This window comes from Scylla paramamosain, unplaced genomic scaffold (assembly GCF_035594125.1).
Source record: "Scylla paramamosain isolate STU-SP2022 unplaced genomic scaffold, ASM3559412v1 Contig66, whole genome shotgun sequence".
Lineage (NCBI taxonomy): Eukaryota > Metazoa > Arthropoda > Malacostraca > Decapoda > Portunidae > Scylla > Scylla paramamosain.
This window is the reverse complement of record NW_026973731.1, coordinates 90,001-111,260: the sequence shown is the minus strand read 5'-3', so window position 1 is coordinate 111,260 and position 21,260 is coordinate 90,001. Positions and strand designations below refer to the sequence as shown.

Genomic DNA, 21,260 nt, shown 5'->3' with positions numbered 1-21,260 from the left:
GTGTTTGAGTCAGTTTCTGCAGACTACTTCCACGCAGCAGGCCGTACATACCTCGTGTATGTAGATCGCTTGTCTGGGTGGCCTCACGTGTCTGCATGCTCACGTCCAGCATCGGCTGATCAGCTCGTTCGTGTCCTTCGGGGTGTGTTCGCCGACACGGGCGTGCCTGTTCTCCTGAGGACTGACGGTGGACCGCAGTTCACTTCTTCATCGGTACGGCGCTTCCTGGCTCGATGGGGGGTGGAGCATCGTGTATCTTCACCTCATTATCCACGCTCCAATGGTCACGCCGAGGCAGCGGTCAAGTCCGTGAAGAAGCTGATCCTCACGACCACACAGCAGGGACACCTGGACGAGGATGCGTTCGCTCGCGGGTTGCTGGAACTGCGCAACACTCCGAGGGCGGAAGGGCGATCACCAGCACAAGTCCTCTTCGGTCATCCTATGAGGTCCTGTGTCCCGGCTCATCATCGCTCATACGCTCAGCAGTGGCAGCGCGCTGCTGATGAGTGCGACGCCAAGGCAGAGCGACTGAGGAAGAAAGCGAAACTTCGCCACGACGCGTCCGCCCGTACTCTTCCTCTCCTGCACCTCGGTGGCCACGTCGACGTTCAAGATCACACGACAGGCCTCTGGGATCGCCTGGGTGTCATCGTGGCTGTTGGGCGAAGGAGAGACTACCTCATCAAGATGGGCAGCGGTCGCGTGATGTGGCGTAATAGAAGACACCTACGCCCACACAGACCTCTTGCTCCCCTTCCTGTCGAGCAGCACACCGCTCATGGCGGTGCAGCGCTTCAGCATCAGGGTCACGAGGAACACCACCATCCCGGCAGCCCGGAGCATCAGGGTAACGGGGTACACCGTGGCCGAGAGCAACCAGAGCGTCGAAGCAGCCGACAGCGTAGGGAGCCGAGACGACTGCAGGTGCGGTGGCACCGTAGCACCTACGATTAGTCGTACGTGTTCATTGTACGCTGTGTTTGTTTTGTGTATATGTACCGTGTTTTCTGTACTTCAATCATTGTAACTTTGTTTCATGTGTTACGGTAGCCATAACAAAGATAAGGAATCTTCCTTATGTCTCGGGGGAGGTGTGTGGTTGTTAGCTAGTTGTGTGAACGAGTGAATGAGCGAGACTTGTGTGAGGCATGAATACGTGTATGAGTGAACGAGCTAGGCTTCAGTCATAAGTGTTAAGTTGAAGTGCGCGGCCTGGCGCCGAGAGATCACCTACCTCCAGCCTTCTGTTCACACCTTCTGTGAATAAACACCTGCACTGTTACCTGCGTTTCCTGTGCCCCTGCTGGTCAAGAGTCGAACAATGATGAAATGTGCATGGATGGATATGTAGCCATGACAATGTTCCAAGTCATGATAAAATGTGTGTGAATATGTAGGTGTATGTTTGGCCATGTAGAAGGCCATCATAATAGTGACAATGTTCAAAGTTATGATGAAATATGTGTGAATATGTACCTCTATGTATAGCCATGCAGAAGTCATTTGTATGAATGCGTGTATGTATTGGCAAAACTTATATAATATTCAAAGTCATGATTAATTGTCTTACGTGCGTTTGTGTGTGCGTGAGTACGTGCGCGCGTGCATATGTGGATTCTAACATGGACGAAAGGAGAAAGTGTGTGTGTGTGTGTGTGTGTGTGTGTGTGTGTGTGTGTGTGTGTGTGTGTGTGTGTGGAAGAGAAAATAAAAGAAAATGAACAAAAAAAGTCATCAGCGACTAAAAACAAGAATGAAGAAGAAATAAAATCAGAATATGAACAAAAAATCAAGAAAGAAGAAATTGAAAGTAAAGAAACAAAAAAAAAAAACAATAAAATCCAAAAAAATGAACATAGGAACCTAATAAATAATGGAAGCTGCAAGAAGCGACCAGGCTTACACGTGGCACTCCCTCTATGAAATATAATAATACTGTATAAATTAATAGGTAATATAAATAAATAAACAGTTAATAGCTAAAGTGAGAAGAAATATATTTTTCTGAACTTTTAATTGTGTAGTTTAAAAAATAAATATCATCTTTTTGTATTATAATTTTGCTATTTTATCTGTGCATTTCCTTATATATAGATTCTTTTTTCGTATGACATTTTTCCTGTTGTTTATGTAGTAACCTTTGAGTGTACAGCAACTGGCATATTGAGCAGTATGACACCTGCTTCCTGCTCGATCTATTGCTTAGGTTATTATGTACGACAACCATCCCTAGTGTGCAGGGCTGCCAACTGTTGCCACCGTGATCACCAAACGTGTCAAATAATATCGTTCATTGTCAGAATGTAAACCTTTTATTTTTTTAAAGATAGTTTTGGGAGTTACTGTACGTGTCCTGCCTGTGAGTGTTGTTAGTGAGAAGAAAATTATTTATTCCTTATTTTTTTACTGAGTAGTTAAGATAATACTTTTCATCTTTTTTTTTTTTATTTATTAATCTTTAATCCTACCTGTTACTATTAATATTTTAAATGACAAGGTAATTATTCCTCGTTCTCTTTTTACATGTAGATAAAAAAGACAGGAATCCTCTTTCGCAAAACATTATCTTTTTTTTTTTTTTTTTTAAGTAACTCTAGCTTTAGTTCCACCTGTCATCTTGTCCTTCATCATTGTTTATTAATAGGTAAGGTGAGAGGAGAGGTACTACCCATAACTTTCTATTAAATTGTTAATAAATAATAATCTAGTAATATTTCCTGCTATTCCGTTTATATAATTACCTTTAATTGCACCTGTCTTACCTGTGGCTATTACTATTTGAGGTGAGAAAATTATTATTATTCCTTGCTGTCCTTGTTTACTTCCGAGAGACAATAATCCTCTTTCCTATAACATTTTTTGCCTTTCTTTATGAATTTACCTTTAATTGAACCTGACCTCTTCTCTTCCACCTATGTTTATTGATAACTCGAGTGAAAAACGAGAAAGTTACTCTCTTTACTGTTTGAGGTGAGAAAATGATTATTATTCCTTGCTGTCCTTGTTTACTTCCGAGATGCAATAATTCTCTTTCCTATAACATTTTTGCTTTTCTTTATGAATTTAGCTGTCCTTGTTTACTTCCGAGAGACAATAATTCTCTTTCCTATAACATTTTTTGCCTTTCTTTATGAATTTACCTTTAATTGAACGTGACCTCTTCTCTTCCACCTCTTTTTATTGATAACTCGAGTGAAAAACGAGGACATTACTCTCTTTACTGTTTGAGGTGAGAAAATGATTATTATTCCTTGCTGTCCTTGTTTACTTCCGAGAGACAATAATCCTCTTTCCTATAACATTTTTGCTTTTCTTTATGAATTTAGCTGTCCTTGTTTACTTCCGAGAGACAATAATCCTATTTCCTATAACATTTTTTGCCTTTCTTTATGTATTTACCTTTAATTGAACCTGACCTCTTCTCTTCCACCTCTTTTTATTGATAACTCGAGTGAAAAACGAGAAAATTACTCTCTTTACTGTCTGGGTTTTGTATTTCAGTAAGTAAAATTCCTTCTGTGTGATTGTTACTGAATTATTTATGTATTTATTTACCTTTTATCTCCTTACCTGTCTGTGTTAACCCCTTACGTGAGAAGGTTATTAATGTTGGTTCTCCTTCTATGGCGATGGGAAGTCTTAATGACCTTCTTCGTGTAAAATTATTCAGTTCAGGTGGTTGTATCTACCCCCTAGTGTTTATCTCTTATTTACCTTTGTTAATTGGACAGGTGAGACTGGTTCTGATTCTTCTTCTCTCTCTCTCTCTCTCTCTCTCTCTCTCTCTCTCTCTCTCTCTCTCTCTCTCTCTCTCTCTCTTGGTAGTATTGTTAGAAAAGTAATTACCTTGTTTTTATTGTTGTTGTTGTTGTTGTTGTTGTTGTTGTTGTCATTATCATTATTATTATTATTATTATTATTATTACTTCTTCTTCTTCTTCTTCTTCTTCTTCTCCTTCTCCTTCTCCTTCTCCTTCTCCTTCTCCTTCTTCTTCTTCTTCTCCTTCTCCTTCTCCTTCTCCTTCTCCTTCTCCTTCTCCTTCTCCTTCTTCTCCTTCTTCTTCTTCTATATTAACCTTTGATGTATCGAGCCGAACCTGTGTGAACTAATTATTTAGACGAGAAAGTGATCATAAATTGTTCTCATTTTGTAACTTTTTCTGAAATATTAATCGTCTTATTTTTGTATCATTATTATTATTTTGGTGTTAATTTATTTACGTTTGATATTTATCTGTTCTGCGTGTGGACATTAATTTCTCAGATTGTTGATGTAAAATAATCTTTTAGTTTTGCATCATTATTATCTAGTCATCATGTTTGTCTGTTTGTTATTAATATTTTATCATTTCTTCCTGTGTATATTAACTTCTCGGTGGGGACAAAACCATTCCTGACTCTGTAGTGTAGATAGGAACAAGAATCAATCATAATTCTTTATATAATAATTTTCCTTTCTTATTTCTATGCATCAACCCTTTTTTTTTTTTTCTCCCTCTCTCTCTCTCTCATGCTAATTCATTTTTCTCTATTTTTATTTATTTTTGTTTATTTTCTCCTTGTCTAACAACATAATTTGTAATTCGATTTTGTGTAATAAATTCCTTTCTTTATTTACGCATCTACTTTGTTCTATTTCCTTTTCAAGCTTCTTTTTCCTTTATTTTTCTTTCTCCAATAATTTGTAATTCGATTTTGTGTAATAAATTCCTTTCTTTATTTACGCATCTACTTTGTTCTATTTCCTTTTCAAGCTTCTTTTTCCTTTATTTTTCTTTCTCCAGTAACATAATTAATAATCCTCTTTTCTATAAACTTTTTGTTATTCTATATACCAACAACTGTTTTTTTTTTCCCTTTCTTTTTATCCTCATTTTTTCCTTCTTTTTTTCTTTTTATTTCCTCTTCTTTTAATTTATATTCCTCTTGTCTCTTTAGCTGTTTCTGTCCCTCGTTGCCTGTGTGTAGTGTAGTAAAGTTCAAAGTTCCCTGTTTTATTCTCATTTGTAGTGTAGCAAAGTTCAAAGTTCCCTGTTTTATAGCAAAGTTCAAAGTTCTCTGTTTTACTCTCATTTGTAGTGTAGCAAAGTTCAAAGTTCCCTGTTTTATTCTCATTTGTAGTGTAGTAAAGTTCAAAGTTCCCTGTTTTATAGCAAAGTTCAAAGTTCCCTGTTTTACTCTCATTTGTAGTGTAGCAAAGTTCAAAGTTCCCTGTTTTATAGCAAAGTTCAAAGTTCTCTGTTTTATTCTCATTTGTAGTGTAGTAAAGTTCAAAGTTCTGTTTTATTCTAGCAAAGTTCAAAGTTCCCTGTTTTACTCTCATTTGTAGTGTAGTAAAGTTCAAAGTTCCCTGTTTTATAGCAAAGTTCAAAGTTCTCTGTTTTACTCTCATTTGTAGTGTAGCAAAGTTCAAAGTTCCCTGTTTTATAGCAAAGTTCAAAGTTCTCTGTTTTACTCTCATTTGTAGTGTAGCAAAGTTCAAAGTTCCCTGTTTTATAGCAAAGTTCAAAGTTCTCTGTTTTACTTTCATTTGTAGTGTAGCAAAGTTCAAAGTTCCCTGTTTTATAGCAAAGTTCAAAGTTCCCTGTTTTACTCTCATTTGTAGTGTAGCAAAGTTCAAAGTTCTGTTTTATTCTAGCAAAGTTCAAAGTTCCCTGTTTTACTCTCATTTGTAGTGTAGCAAAGTTCAAAGTTCCCTGTTTTACTCTCATTTGTAGTGTAGCAAAGTTCAAAGTTCCCTGTTTTATAGCAAAGTTCAAAGTTCCCTGTTTTACTCTCATTTGTAGTGTAGCAAAGTTCAAAGTTCTGTTTTATTCTAGCAAAGTTCAAAGTTCCCTGTTTTACTCTCATTTGTAGTGTAGCAAAGTTCAAAGTTCCCTGTTTTACTCTCATTTGTAGTGTAGCAAAGTTCAAAGTTCCCTGTTTTACTCTCATTTGTAGTGTAGTAAAGTTCAAAGTTCTCTGTTTTATTCTCATTTGTAGTGTAGCAAAGTTCAAAGTTCTGTTTTATTCTAGCAAAGTTCAAAGTTCCCTGTTTTACTCTCATTTGTAGTGTAGCAAAGTTCAAAGTTCCCTGTTTTATTCTCATTTATAGTGTAGCAAAGTTCAAATTTTCTATTCTTGTACCTTTGTTAACACTTTACTGCCAATGACAATGTGACACTTACTTCTTCATCTCTTCATAGACTACTAACATTTCTTAACTCTTTCTTTGCGACCTCAGCACCCCTTGCGTCTAATCTGGACACTCCCCCCCCCCCCGTTAATTCTAATATCTGGTTATATTAACTACAGTTGTATTAACAGTTCAAAATAAGGTTAACTTGATCATATATAAAAGTTCACTCCCGATAGTTTGGTGTGCCTTGCAAATAGAGTTTACATTGTACTCCTTTACAAAATACGCAGCATTTTTCAGTCCCCCCTAAATTTTATGTTCACACACTTCCCTTTACGATTCTGACTGGGCCACTAAAATATTTGAGACTCGATCACTCCTGACACTCCCGATGGTTTGGTGTGCCTTGCAAATAGTTTACATTCTACCCCCTTTACAAAAATACGCAGCATTTTTCAGTACACCCTAAAATTTATGTCAGCGCCCCATGTTCACACACTTCCCTTTACGATTCTGACTGGGCCACTAAAACAACTGAGACTCGATCACTCCTGACACTCCCGATGGTTTGGTGTGCCTTGCAAATAGTTTACATTCTACCCCCTTTACAAAATACGCAGCATTTTTCAGTACACCCTAAAATTTATGTCAGCACGATTCTGACTGGGCCACTAAAACATTTGAGACTCGATCACTCCTGACACTCCCGATGGTTTGGTGTGCCTTGCAAATAGTTTACATTCTACCCGCTTTACAAAATACGCAGCATTTTTCAGTACACCCTAAAATTTATGTCAGCACCCCATGTTCACACACTTCCCTTTACGATTCTGACTGGGGCACTAAAACATTTGAGACTCGATCACTCCTGACACTCCCGATGGTTTGGTGTGCCTTGCAAAAAGAGTTTACATTGTACTCCTTTACAAAATACGCAGCATTTTTCAGTACACCCTAAAATTTATGTCAGCACGATTCTGACTGGGGCACTAAAACAACTGAGACTCGATCACTCCTGACACTCCCGATGGTTTGGTGTGCCTTGCAAATAGTTTACATTCTACCCCCTTTACAAAATACGCAGCATTTTTCAGTACACCCTAAAATTTATGTCAGCACGATTCTGACTGGGCCACTAAAACATTTGAGACTCGATCACTCCTGACACTCCCGATGGTTTGGTGTGCCTTGCAAATAGTTTACATTCTACCCCCTTTATAAAATACGCAGCATTTTTCAGTACACCCTAAAATTTATGTCAGCACCCCATGTTCACACACACTTTCCTTTACGATTCTGACTGGGGCACTAAAACAATTGAGACTCGATCACTTTGCGCTTTGAAACCACACACTACGCTTACATTAAATCCTTTGATCTACTTGTCACTGCCACGAACGAATGAAAATAAGAAGGAATCTGAGACAATAGTTTCAAAAGACGTAAATAATGTTTAGAACCTCCCGGGGCCTGAAGTTCAATTTCAGGTCTATATTATTTATCTAAAGTAACGCAAGTGAAGAGAAACATGTGTCATTAACAGTCAAGAGGTCAGATTTTAGCCATTCAGTGTGTTAGTAGCTCAGAGGGAGAGAAAATGAAACTAGGCAAATTTATAAGTTCTTTTGACGATAGCAGATACTTGGTCAGAACTTTACTTATTTTGAGGCGAAGGAGTAGAAGGAGGCGCAGAAGATACTACTCCACGAGATATGATGATGAGGAAAGTGAAGGAGGAGAGGGAGAAAAAAGTCCAGAATCATGGAAAAGACGAAAACAAGAGGAGACTTACGGAAAAAAAAGTGAGGAAAGAGAGGAAAAGAGAGGGAAAGAAGAGGAGAGGCTGAAAAAAAAAAATCACGGGAAAGAAGAGGAAAAATACAAAAAAAAAAAATACAGAAAAAGAAAAAGAAGAGGATATAGAGGGAAAGAGAGAGAAAGAAGAGGAGAGATCGAAAAAAAGTCACGGAAAGAGAAATTAAGAAGAGAAAGAAGAAAGAAGGAAAAAAACAGTCATTTCTACTAACAGTCTATCAATTTTCCATTCAGTACTACCTCTCTCTCTCTCTCTCTCTCCCTCTCTCTCTCTCTCTGCATTACAAATCTACTTATAACTTACTTTCTGTTAACTTGCTAATATATTTCCCATGCACAATATCACCTCAATATTTAACTACATGCTTATCAATTTTCACCTCTACACTCTCTCATTACTATATCTTATCTAATTCCACAGGTAGACTCTATATATTATCTATTTATCTCTTCCTAATGTTTTCTTCTTCATTTTTACCTAATTAATTACTCCAGTCTGACACAGGTGCGCCCCCCTAACCTGTTTTATTAATTGATTCAGTGTATAACTTCTTGTGTGTGTGTGTGTGTGTGTGTGTGTGTGTGTGTGTGTGTGTGTGTGTGTGGTTGGTTGGGTGTAAGGGTTTGGTGCCTCTCTCTCTCTCTCTCTCTCTCTCTCTCTCTCTCTCTCTCTCTCTCTCTCTCTCTCTCTCTCTCTCTCTCTCTCTCTCTTTTCCTCCCTCTTTTCTTTACGCTAACATATCTTCCTCCCTTCTTTTCTCCCTTCCTCCCTCCCTCCCTCTCTTACTCCCTCCTTCATCTACATAATTCAATAAGTAAAGAGAGAGAGAGAGAGAGAGAGAGAGAGAGAGAGAGAGAGAGAGAGAGAGAGAGAGAGAGAGAGAGATTTTAGAAACTGTTAATTTTTCAGTTCTTCAGATTTTTACTTGTTGTGTCCTCCTCCTCCTCCTCCTCCTCCTCCTCCTCCTCCTCCTCCTCCTCCTCCTCCTGCCTGGCTTCCATGACGGGTACATGAGATCGTATGGTTGCTCCTTTAAGGACAAAGTGTTCCTGGCTGGCTGTCTTTCCCTTCTACTCCTCCTCTGCGATTCTTGCGTATTTCCTTGTATTTTTTTATATATATTTATTAGTTTGTGGTGATTTTCCTCTTAATTGTCTTTTGTGTTCTATTTCCCTTTTATTGTGTTGATTTTTTTGTTATTATTTTGTATTATTGATTGTTTTTTTTTTTTGTATTCTATGTCTTTCATTTCTTTCATCTTTTCGTCTACTCCCTATCTTCATTATTAATCTCTACGTTATTATGTCCATGAAGAAGGATTGCTGTGGTTTCTTTAAAGTCCAGTAAAATACTCGTGTACAACTTTGCATTAACTTAAAAAAAAATATTCAACAGAGGTGATAGAAGATCTCATTGTTTACTCTTAAGCATCCTTGTGTATAACGTTCTAAGCTAACATTAAAGGAACGACAACTTACGAGAGATCATCAATAATTTTACAAGTGGCAATCTGTATATAAAGCATTCTTACCTGCATGCACCTGTCACCCTCATCCATAAATTTGTGTAGCTTTATTTTAGCCTTAACAACCTGATTACTGAGTCCATTACAGTGATCGACCATTGTTGTTAAGATGCAGTGCCTTCTTATCTCTTTCAAAATGTACTATTTCTCTTCCTCTCCTAATTATTAACCCTAAATATTTTGTTTGTCACTCTTGTAATCTTCCATTCATCCCTTACTGACTACTGTCCTTGAAAATTCACTCCTGCGTATCTTAAAAACCAAAGTTTCTCAAGCTTAAATCCATTATTTCTCGCCCTGTTCTGATTACTTCACCATTGTTGTTAAGATGCAGTGCCTTCTTATCTCTTTTAAATGTAGCTGTACCCACTATTTCTCTTCCTCTCCTAATTATTGATCCTATGTCACTCTTGTATTCCATTCATCCGTTACTGATTACTGTCCTTGAGAATTCATATCTGCGTATCTCTTTCAAAAAACAAACACTCGTTATCTGCACCACAAATAGTAAAATATTATATTGTACTCGGTTTTTTATTTTCGCTAAGTAAAATTGCCCACCCACTTTGTTATTACCAGTCATTTAGAACGCCCGACACACACTAGTAGGATCCGGGGTTCGAATCCCCGGCTTGGTGAAGACAATTTGAACGTAAGCCAAGGAGTTGTGACCTTTGCACCCCGCCAGTATTGCCAAGACGCCCTTGAGCCAGAGGGGCGTGCTGGAAGCCTTATCGTCTCCCCTTCCTCTAACAGCGGGGGAGGAACTTGTGTGGCGTGGAAACGTACTGGATTAATTTTCTTGTTTATTTTTTTGTAATGATTTTATTTCTTAGTTAGGTTAGGTTAGGATAAGCTGGAGTTTTTAATTAGCTTGCTAGAATGATTTTATCTCGTGTGAATTCATTGATTTGTTAGTCAGCTTTTTAGAATTTGATTTCTTAGTTACCCCGTTGGAATTAATTGACCTCTTAGCTTGTTAGAGTTAGTTCATTTCCCAATTAGCTTGTTAGAATTTGTTGATTTCTCAGATAGTTAGGAATAGTTCTCAAACAGACCAGGAAGTATTTGCTATTGATGTATTCCTTCTTGATTTGATCCAGCCTCGTCACTCTTTGAGAAAATTATAGCATCTTTTAGCCCCATCCTGACTATTGACCATATGGAATCTTGTCTACATCACCGTGTGTCTCCCCTATGCCACTTGCACTCCTCCATCATCACCACAGGAACATGACAAAATATAGATTGTTGCATTACGTGACGAGACCTACAAGTGGCATTCCCTGTAGAAAACGTACCTCTCTTGATTGCTAACCCAGAATATTGTTTGTCACCTTATTGTATCTGGCACTTGAACACCTCCATCAACACCACCAGCCTATATACAACATCTGCATCACCTTTACTCTTCACCTACATGTACCTTCACTCTGTCTTCTGCAGTTCCTTTGGTGTTCTATATGCCGAGGAATCCGGGAGAAGGTGACTCAGGGCATCTCAACACAACTCACCGTCACTGTCCGTCTTAACCATCAGAGTTCTTGCCGCCAGCTGAGGACACACCGTTCATCAGTGAGTACTATGCCTCGCCCCTCACTGCCCTTCCTGTACCATGCCTTACAATGTACTGTCTTTGTACTGTGACTTATAATACACGGCTCCTGTTAGTAATGCTTCTTACGATACACTGGCCTCCCTGTTCTCCGTCTTATAATATTAAGTTTCTTTTACTGCGTTTTTTCTATATATTGTTCTCCTACCTTGGTCTCGTGGGACTCAACTTCATATTGGTGTAAGTTAATATGATATGGTTTGATTTTTAATGCTAATTTTGCTGTTACTGGTGGTGGTGGTGGTGGTGGTGGTGGTGATGGTGGTGGTGGTGCGACTACTACTACTACTACTACTACTCACCACTATTACCACCACCACAACTGCAACAACCAGCAAATTAAAACCACCACAATCTCACCATTAACAACAACAACAACAACAACAACAACAACAACAACAACAAAAAGACTAACCTAACCTAACCTAACGGTCATTCTTATCAAAATACGTATGACAAAACCAGGTTCATTCATCAAGGTTCAGCGAGGACTCAGTAAAATCACCTTTAGTCTGTCTCTAATAATAAATCAATAAATAAACACAAAAGGAATAAACACAGGAAAAGGCGTTGCTACCCCCCCCCCCTTCCTCTTTACTGGCCTTTCACAACATGCTGGGAATGTAAAGACACGTACTATGCTGGTGAGATGGAAAAAAATAATAATGCACTTGTGTGAGGTAAAATGATAGATAGATAGATAGATAGAGATAGACAGAGAGATAGATGAAAAGATAGATAGATAGATAGATAGATAGAGAGAGAGAGAGAGAGGTCCAGTGCAGAAAAGATAATAGGCTATGAAAGTCCAGCTTTGATCACGCCACCACAAGTCTCGCAGCCTAAAACTGATCAATTTTGCCCCAAACTTACGTTCAATTTGCAGTATTATTCTTCATTTCTGAGTTTTGTGTTAGTCTCCTTTATCATGTGTGTGTGTGTGTGTGTGTGTGTGTGTGTGTGTGTGTGTGTGTGCTTGCCACTTTGTCTGACTGCCTTCCTGCGCATCAGTCTCTCGGCCAGTTATTTATTTATTTATTTTTTTCATGTTTCTAGAATATTACACTGTTTGTTTGTTTGTTTGTTTGTTTTATAAGTAACGATGCCACCATAAATTCTATTAAGTTAGTCCTTGATTGTCTTATTTATTTATTTATCTATTCTTTTTCTTATTCATTCATTCATTCATTCACATTTGGTTTCTTAATGACTCAATTGCCTCACCCACTCAGCCAATCATATCAATCAATTACTCAAACTTATTCACAATCAGGCACTGTAAACATATATTGACCTATCATTCATTTCCTATAGTTATTATTTAATGCCACGTGTCACTGCTGTTACTCCTAATGTTGACAGCAATATATAAAGTACAAAATTAATCCCTGCAATATTTATTTTTCTCTTCACTGCACGTTCATCATTTATTGCAACATTTTTATCTATTCTCTTAAAATCCTTCCTCACGTGTTTCATTTGTTGCTCGTATACTGACTTGCTGTGTGTGTGTGTGTGTGTGTGTGTGTGTGTGTGTGTGTGATGTTATGTAGGGCAGTTGTGTTGTAATGGGCACGTGTTATGAGGCGTCTGTTTGGGTTGTTAGAGTTGAGTGAGGGAACTGTACTGTATTGTATTGTAAGAAGGGAGTATATTTTGTGTTGTGTTATAATGTATTGTGTTCGTTTGCACCCTCGCGTCTCACCCTGCCTTATCTCTCTGAACTCCGTCCCTGACCTGACCTGACCCTGCATCCCTTGCCAGTCCAGTCCTTGGAGGTACCTTTTTAATTCCTCAAGTGTGTTTTCCTAAAGTCAGGTATTTTACTAGTCTTTTTGCTTCTAACAGTTTATTATTCCCATTCTAAAATGTACCAAATTTCCCTATGGTCACTGTTACCTCCAACTGCTGCCCTCCAACCTCTACCTGCGTGACTCTAGTAGTAGTGGTGGTGGTGATGGTGGTGGTAGCAGCAGTAGTAGTAGTAGTAGTGGTGGTGGTGAGAGAGAGAGAGAGAGAGAGAGGGAGATTGGTTTTCAGAGTGGTGGGTAAGTGTATTGGGCTAGAATGCGTCTGAAATGGGCTGGATTGGGCTAGAATGGACTGTATTGGGCTGGAATGGGCTAGAATGAGCTGGATTGGGCTAGAATGGGTCTGAAATGAGCTGGATTGGGCTAGAATGGGCTGTATTGGGCTGCAATGGGCTAGAATGAGCTGGATTGGGCTAGAATGGGTCTGAAATGAGCTGGATTGGGCTAGAATGGGTCTGAAATGGGCTGGATTGGGCTGGAATGGGCTGTATTGGGCTAGAATGGACTGTATTGGGCTGGAATGGGCTAGAATGACCTGGATTGGGCTAGAATGGGCTGTATTGGGCTAGAATGGACTGTATTGGGCTGGAATGGGCTAGAATGACCTGGATTGGGCTAGAATGGGCTGGATTGGGCTAAAATGGGCGGGAATGGTCTGGATTGGGCTGGAATGAGTTGGGGTGAGGTAGATTGGGCTGGAATAGGCTGGGATGGGCTGGATTGGGCTGGAATGAGTTGGAGTGAGCTGGATTGGGCTGGAATAGGCTGGGATGGGCTGGATTGGGCTGGAATAGGCTGGATTGGGCTGGAATTAGTTGGTGTGAGCTGGATTGGGCTGGAATAGGCTGGGATGGGCTGGATTGGGCTGGAATAGGCTGGGTTGGGCTGGATTGGGCTACAATGAGGTAAATAATGGGACTGTTTGTCAAGATTGAAAAAAAAACATGATTTTTCTTAAAATATAAAAAAATAATTTATTTGATTTAAATTATATTTTTTTTGTATTAAAGTTATTGTTGCTTTATTTTATTTATTTTTATTTATTTATTTTGTTTTATTTATTTTGTTTTTTGTTTAGTAAGCTTGTGTGAGTGGTGAGGCCATGCTGTTGTTGTTGTTGTTGTTGTTGTTGTTGTTGTTGTTGTTGTTGTTGTGAAGCAGGCCAGTGTTCGTGACACAACGCACTCCATTACACAGTTAACAAAAATAATTTCTTCCATTAAAAATAACAAACAGCAGAAAGTGTAATCAGATCAGTTATATTAAACTAACTAACTTTGCATTAAAAAAAAAAAAACTAAAAAAAAAAACAAGCTCATTAAACTTCATAATTAAATTTATTATCATTATTACCAACAAAAAACAAGTTGTGTTTGAGGTGCAAGAGATGCGGGGAGGAGACTGCCAGGGAGGTGATGGGAGAGAGGGAGCCCCGTGCTGCTTCACCTTTCCCAGGGTGAGTGCTGGCAGTCTGGCCAGGCGGCGGTGGTGGTGGTGGTGGCGGTGGTGACGCTACCCGGGGACAGGCAGCGTGGTGGTGGTTGGCCTGGTGTCTCTGGCCAGGTGGTGCGGGGCCTGGAGGAGGTGCAGGAGGCAGCCCGCCACTGCCCCACTGCTGAGGTGACTGTGGTGCAGTGTGGCGTGGTGCTGGCACGGCACTGCTGCACCACACCACACACCACACCACTGCCACCATCATTTATTTATTTATTTATTTTTGAGTAGACAAGCAAACACATACACACGCCCATTAACAGACAGACACACACACACATACAGACAGACAGACAGACACACATGTAAAGTTGAGAGTGCGGGTTGTGATGGTGGCGGTTGTTAGTGTGAATATTGGCGGCAGGACACACCGCTCCACGCATTGCTCCTTCACTAACAACACGAAAGTTATCAATATTCACACTGTCTCATTTTGCTTCTCAATAAAATGATTGTACAAACATAAATCTTGCTTTTCATTTTCCTTCAGGTGGAAGTGAAAGGCCGCGCTGCACCCTCAGTTACACTAGTGCTCCTCTTATTACCATTACTACTACTATTATTATTATTATTATCATTATTATTATTATTATTATTATCATTATTATTAACTGTAGGTTGACTTTGTAAGTTTGCTTTAGTCACCGTCAATCTGTGCCGTTCTCTTTGAAGACTGTGTTGATGGAAGGGGTGACTGCACCAATGTCACTGCGGGGGACTGCGCTCAAAACTGTGCCACGCTTGACTTTCCTTGGTGACGGAATACACAGAGGAGATGTGCCGCAACACTGCAGCAAAGGCAGGGGAGATGTGGGCACTTATACAGTCATACCAGTGACGTAATGGCTGCACCGCTTATTTGGGTGGCTCATGAATAATAAGATAAAGTTAAACAAACGCAAAATTTTGTGAGGAAGAGCAAAGGGATTTACGTTGTAGCATTGTTTGAGTGAGCGGTAGAAGACAGCTAGATATGCAACATTGCGGCGGTGAGAGAGAGGCTGAAGACACTCAGTTAGAGGAGTGGAGTTGATGAGACGAAAAGCTTTTGATTCCACCCTGTCTAGAAGAGCAGTATGAGTGGAACCAGCCCAGACATGTGAAGCATACTCCATACATGAACGGATAAGGCCCTTGTACAGAGTTAGCAGCTGGGGGGCGGGGTGAGAAAAACTGGGGGAGACATCTCAGAACACCTAACTTCATAGAAGCTGTTTTAGCTGGAGATGAGATGTGAAGTTTCCAGTTCAGATTATAAGTAAAGGACAGACCGAGGATGTTCAGTGTAGAAGAGGGGGACAGCTGAGTGTCAATGAAGAAGAGGGGATAGTTGTCTGGAAGGTTGTGTCGAGTTGATAGATGGAGGAATTGAGTTTTTGAGGCATTGAACAATATCAAGTTTGCTCTGCCCCAATCACAAATTTTAGAAAGATCAGAAGTCAGGCGTTCTGTGGCTTCCCTGCGTGATATGTTTACCTCCTGAAGGGTTGGACGTCTATGAAAAGACGTGGAAAAGTGCAGGGTGGTATCATCAGCATAGGAGTGGATAGGACAAGAAGTTTGGTTTAGAAGATCATTAATGAATAATAAGAAGAGAGTGGGTGACAGGACAGAACCCTGAGGAACACCACTGTTAATAGATTTAGGAGAAGAACAGTGACCGTCTACCACAGCAGCAATAGAACGATCAGAAAGGAAACTTGAGATGAAGTTACAGAGAGAAGGATAGAAACCGTAGGAGGGTAGTTTGGAAATGAAAGCTTTGTGCCAGACTCTATCAAAAGCTTTCGATATGTCCAAGGCAACAGCAAAAGTTTCACCAAAATCTCTAAAAGAGGATGACCAAGACTCAGTAAGGAAAGCCAGAAGATCACCAGTAGAGCGGCCTTGACGGAACCCATACTGGCAATCAGATAGAAGGTTGTGAAGTGATAGATGTTTAAGAATCTTCCTGTTGAGGACAGATTCAAAAACTTTAGATAGGCAGGAAATTAAAGCAATAGGACGGTAGTTTGAGGGATTAGAACGGTCACCCTTTTTAGGAACAGGTTGAATGTAGGCAAACTTCCAGCAAGAAGGAAAGGTAGATGTTGACAGACACAGCTGAAAGAGTTTGACTAGGCAAGGTGCAAGGACGGAGGCACAGTTTCGGAGAACAATAGGAGGGACCCCATCAGGTCCATAAGCCTTCCGAGGGTTTAGGCCAGCGAGGGCATGGAAAACATCATTGCGAAGAATTTTAATAGGTGGCATGAAGTAGTCAGAGGGTGGAGGAGAGGGAGGAACAAGCCCAGAATCGTCCAAGGTAGAGTTTTTAGCAAAGGTTTGAGCAAAGAGTTCAGCTTTAGAAATAGATGTGATAGCAGTGGTGCCATCTGGTTGAAGTAGAGGAGGGAAAGAAGAAGAAGCAAAGTTATTGGAGATATTTTTGGCTAGATGCCAGAAATCACGAGGGGAGTTAGATCTTGAAAGATTTTAACATTTTCTGTTAATGAAGGAGTTTTTGGCTAGTTGGAGAACAGACTTGGCATGGTTCCAGCCAGAAATATAAAGTGCATGAGATTCTGGTGATGGAAGGCTTAAGTACCTTTTGTGGGCCACCTCTCTATCATGTATAGCACGAGAACAAGCTGTGTTAAACCAAGGTTTAGAAGGTTTAGGACGAGAAAAAGAGTGAGGAATGTACGCCTCCATGCCAGACACTATCACCTCTGTTATGCGCTCAGCACACAAAGACGGCTCTCTGACACGGAAGCAGTGGTCATTCCAAGGAAAATCAGCAAAATACCTCCTCAGGTTCCCCCAACTAGCAGAGGCAAAACGCCAGAGGCACCTTCGCTTAGGGGGATCCTGAGGAGGGATTGGAGTGATAGGACAAGATAAAGATATGAGATTGTGATCGGAGGAGCCCAACGGAGAAGAAAGGGTGACAGCATAAGCAGAAGGATTAGAGGTCAGGAAAAGGTCAAGAATGTTGGGCGTATCTCCAAGACGGTCAGGAATACGAGTAGGGTGTTGCACCAATTGCTCTAGGTCATGGAGGATAGCAAAGTTGAAGGCTAGTTCACCAGGATGGTCAGTGAAGGGAGAGGAAAGCCAAAGCTGGTGGTGAACATTGAAGTCTCCAAGAATGGAGATCTCTGCAAAAGGGAAGAGGGTCAGAATGTGCTCCACTTTGGAAGTTAAGTAGTCAAAGAATTTCTTATAGTCAGAGGAGTTAGGTGAGAGGTATACAGCACAGATAAATTTAGTATGAGAGTGACTCTGTAGTCGTAGCCAGATGGTGGAAAACTCAGAAGATTCAAGAGCGTGGGCACGGGAGCAGGTTAAGTCATTGCGCACATAAACGCAGCATCCAGCTTTGGATCGAAAATGAGGATAGAGAAAGTAGGAGGGAACAGAAAAGGGGCTACTGTCAGTTGCCTCAGACACCTGAGTTTCAGTGAGGAAAAGAAGATGAGGTTTAGAAGAGGAGAGGTGGTGTTCTACAGATTGAAAATTAGATCTTAGACCGCGAATGTTGCACAAGTTAATGAAGAAAAAGTTGAGGGGGGTGGCAAGACACTTAGGGTCGTCGACAGAAGGGCAGTCCGACCTGGGGACATTTATGGTCCCCTCACCAGATGGGGACTCCGAGGCTGGTGTAGGAGTCGTCATGATTTTAAAATTTTAGAGTGAAGGGTGTGTGTGTTATTAGGTGCTTGTAGTTTTGTGTGGAGGAAGAGAGTTGTCTTTAGAGGGCAGGCTGTGACTGCCCCCTTGTGTTGTGAGACACAAAGGGAAACATTCAGTGAGGTCACAGCTGGGTTTAATGATAAGTTCACAGCACCCCCTGAACAGTGCTGCACACCTCACTGGGAGTAATTATCGTTTCAGCAGGTGTCTACTGCCTCCTCCAGCTCACACACAGAGGCACGCTGACAGTGCTGCCAGTGTGTCGTGGCAAGGAAGAAAGGGAAGGGACCCTAAAAGAGATGAAAAAGTCCCTTGTGCACGCCTGGGAAGTACGCCTGAGGGAGTTTAGGTGTTAAATTAGAGGAGACATGTTGACCCCGTGCTCTCAAGTAGCTGATCTGCGGAAGACGTCACAAGAAGAATAACAACAAGATCAAGAACAAGATCATCGTCATTGTTGCCTTGTTTACCTTTGTCACAGTGCTGCTCCTCCTGCTGTCCGTGTGTATGTGTGTCTGTGTGTGCGTGTGAGCCTGCCTGTGTGTGTGTGCGTGTGTGTGTGCGTGTGTCTTTTGAAGGCACCTCTCAGGCCGCTGCTGTCTCCTCTGCCTGGTGAGTGAGGGCGATCTCTCTCTCTCTCTCTCTCTCTCTCTCTCTCTCTCTCTCGTACACACGCAACGAAAACTACTACTACTACTACTACTACTACTACTACTACTACTACTACTACTACTACTACTACTACTACTACTACTACTAAGGTTTAATTTCCTGATCTCTCTCTCTCTCTCTCTCTCTCTCTCTCTCTCTCTCTCTCTCTCTCTCTCTCTCTCTCCTTGGTCTCTTTTTCCGTATAATTATCTCCTCCTCCTCCTCTTCCTCCTCCTCCTCCTCCTCCTCCTCCTCCTCCTCCTCCTGTTTTTATTAGTTTTGTGAATATCATTAAGTGTTGTGTCTGCAGGAAGGAAGGAGAACAATTCGTGACAAATAAAGGAAGGAAGGAAGGAAGGAAAGAAAGGAAGGAAGGAAGGAAGGAAGGAAGTTGAGTCTCGCCAGCGTCTCGTAAACTGTTGCTTGCTTCACCTAGCAATTGTGAACCAGTAAGTCAATTCTTGTTTCACTTTAGGTTTGGTTAGGTTAAGTTAGGTTTGGTTAGGTTTGGTTAGGTTTGGTTAGGTTAGGTTAGGTTGGGTTAGGTTTGGTTAGGTTTGGTTAGGTTAAGTTAGGTTTGGTTAGGTTTGGTTAGGTTTGGTTAGGTTTGGTTAGGTTAAGTTAGGTTTGGTTAGGTTTGGTTAGGTTAGGTTAGGTTAGGTTTGGTTAGGTTTGGTTAGGTTAGGTTTGGTTAGGTTTGGTTAGGTTAGGTTTGGTTAGGTTAGGTTAGGTTTGGTTAGGTTAGGTTAAGTTTGGTTAGGTTAAGTTAGGTTTGGTTAGGTATGGTTAGGTTTGGTTAGGTTTGGTTTGGTTAGGTTTGGTCAGGTTAAGTTAGGTTAGGTTTGGTTTGGTTAGGTTTGGTTAGGTTTGGTTTGGTTTGGTTAGGTTAAGTTAGGTTTGGTTAGGTATGGTTAGGTTTGGTTTGGTTAAGTTAGGTTTGGTTAGGTTAAGTTAGGTTAGGTTAGGTTTGGTTAGGTTTGGTTAGGTTAAGTTAGGTTTGGTTAGGTTAAGTTAGGTTTGGTTAGGTTTGGTTAGGTTAGGTTGGGTAATATTATGTTTGGTTAGGTTAATTAGGTTTGGTTAGGTTAAGTTAGGTTTGGTTAGGTTAACTTAGGTAATATTATGTTAGGTTAGGTTAAGTTAGGTTTGGTTAGGTTAAGTTAGGTTTGGTTAGGTTTTGTTAGGTTAGGTTTAGTAATATTATGTTGAGTTAGGTTGTGTTGTGTTGTGTTGTGTTGTGTTGTGTTAAGCCGTGAGGTTGTTGTGCACCGTGGACAGGTGGACGGGTGCAGCAGTGAGCACACTGGTGTGTGGGGCTTGGCACACCAGTGGTGCGCTGGTCAGTAAACACAGCTGTAGATTTAAAGTCATTTTTCTCCTTTGCAATTACTGAGTGCACCTTTTGTTGACTGTTGAACATTAGCAAGGGACAGGAACATGTGCAACACCAACACACCACCATGCATTGACCCTTTCCTCTGAGGCAAGGTGTTCACGCTCCACCACTGAACACTCACCCTTTTTATGGTGTGAACAACTAAGACACGGTAACACAAACAAACAAACAAACAAACAAACAATGTGCAGTGCAGAATTGGAGTTGTGTCATTGAAAACCACCTACACTGATGAAATAAATCAATAAATTATGACATTTGCAACAACTTGTATTTGTAGGTGAAGAAAATGAGTGGGATTAGTGTGAGTGGTTTGGTGAGTGGCATGCAGCGTGTTCCAGCACGGAAGCCTTCTCTGTTCTCAATGCTAAAATTAACGTGCTGCCCAAACAAACAAAGTTGTCGCTGGCTTGTCGCAAATGTGCATGTCACACACAAATGGTTTGAATAATCTTGAAGTAAACACACTTTCTATAAACAACACTGCTCACTACACTCACACACACACACACACACACACACATAAGTAAATAAATATATGTGTGTGTGTAAATAAATATGTGTGTGTGTGTGTGTGTGTGCGTGCGCATGTCAAGCCACACGAGTTGTTGGGACAGAGAGAAGGTGCCCATGTGCTTTCTCCTTGACGGCCGCAGTGTGACTGGCGCTGCGGCAGTGGGAAGCTTGCCAACACAGGGGCACCTCTTGTTGTTGTCTGATGCAGCTAGTGCCTTGAGTTAGGTTAGGTTAGGTTAGGTTAGGTTAGCTTAGGTTAGGTTAGGTTAGAGTTAGGTTAGGTTAGGTTAGAGTTAGGTTAGGTTAGGTTAGGTTAGGTTAGGTTAGATTAGGTTAGGTTAGAGTTAGGTTAGGTTAGCTTAAGTCAGGTTAGGTTAGATCAGGTTAGGTTAGAGTTAGGTTAGGTTAGGTTAGCTTAAGTCAGGTTAGGTTAGGTTAGAGTTAGGTTAAGTTAGGTTAGGTTAGGTTAGGTTAGGTTAGGGTATGGTGCAAGAAGTAAAGCAGTGTTGGTTGTAGCTGCAAATTTAGCAGGATAACTAAGGGGATGCTATAAGAAAAATGACCAAAGGTGTTTTTGATGCATTTGTACCACAGGTGATGTGCCGACCTAGCCTGACCCACCCCTAACCTAACCTAACCT

At 40.7% G+C, this 21,260-nt stretch overlaps 1 protein-coding gene and 1 long non-coding RNA gene across 2 annotated transcripts in view; both read left to right on the top strand.

Moving 5' to 3' along the window:
- Window positions 1-14,811, top strand: part of LOC135098483 (uncharacterized) — a 31,859-nt gene extending 17,048 nt beyond the window's left edge. Inside the window, exons 2-3 of the long non-coding RNA XR_010267035.1 lie at window positions 10,909-11,037; window positions 14,256-14,811. This is a non-coding gene — a long non-coding RNA (uncharacterized LOC135098483). The remainder of the gene's footprint in view (window positions 1-10,908; window positions 11,038-14,255) is intronic.
- A 3,682-nt stretch (window positions 14,812-18,493) lies between these two features.
- The window catches only part of LOC135098480 (RB1-inducible coiled-coil protein 1-like), a 34,119-nt gene continuing 31,352 nt past the window's right edge, over window positions 18,494-21,260 (top strand). Inside the window, exons 1-2 of the mRNA XM_064000879.1 lie at window positions 18,494-18,669; window positions 19,019-19,157. The gene's annotated coding sequence lies outside the window, so the exon portion shown is untranslated. The remainder of the gene's footprint in view (window positions 18,670-19,018; window positions 19,158-21,260) is intronic.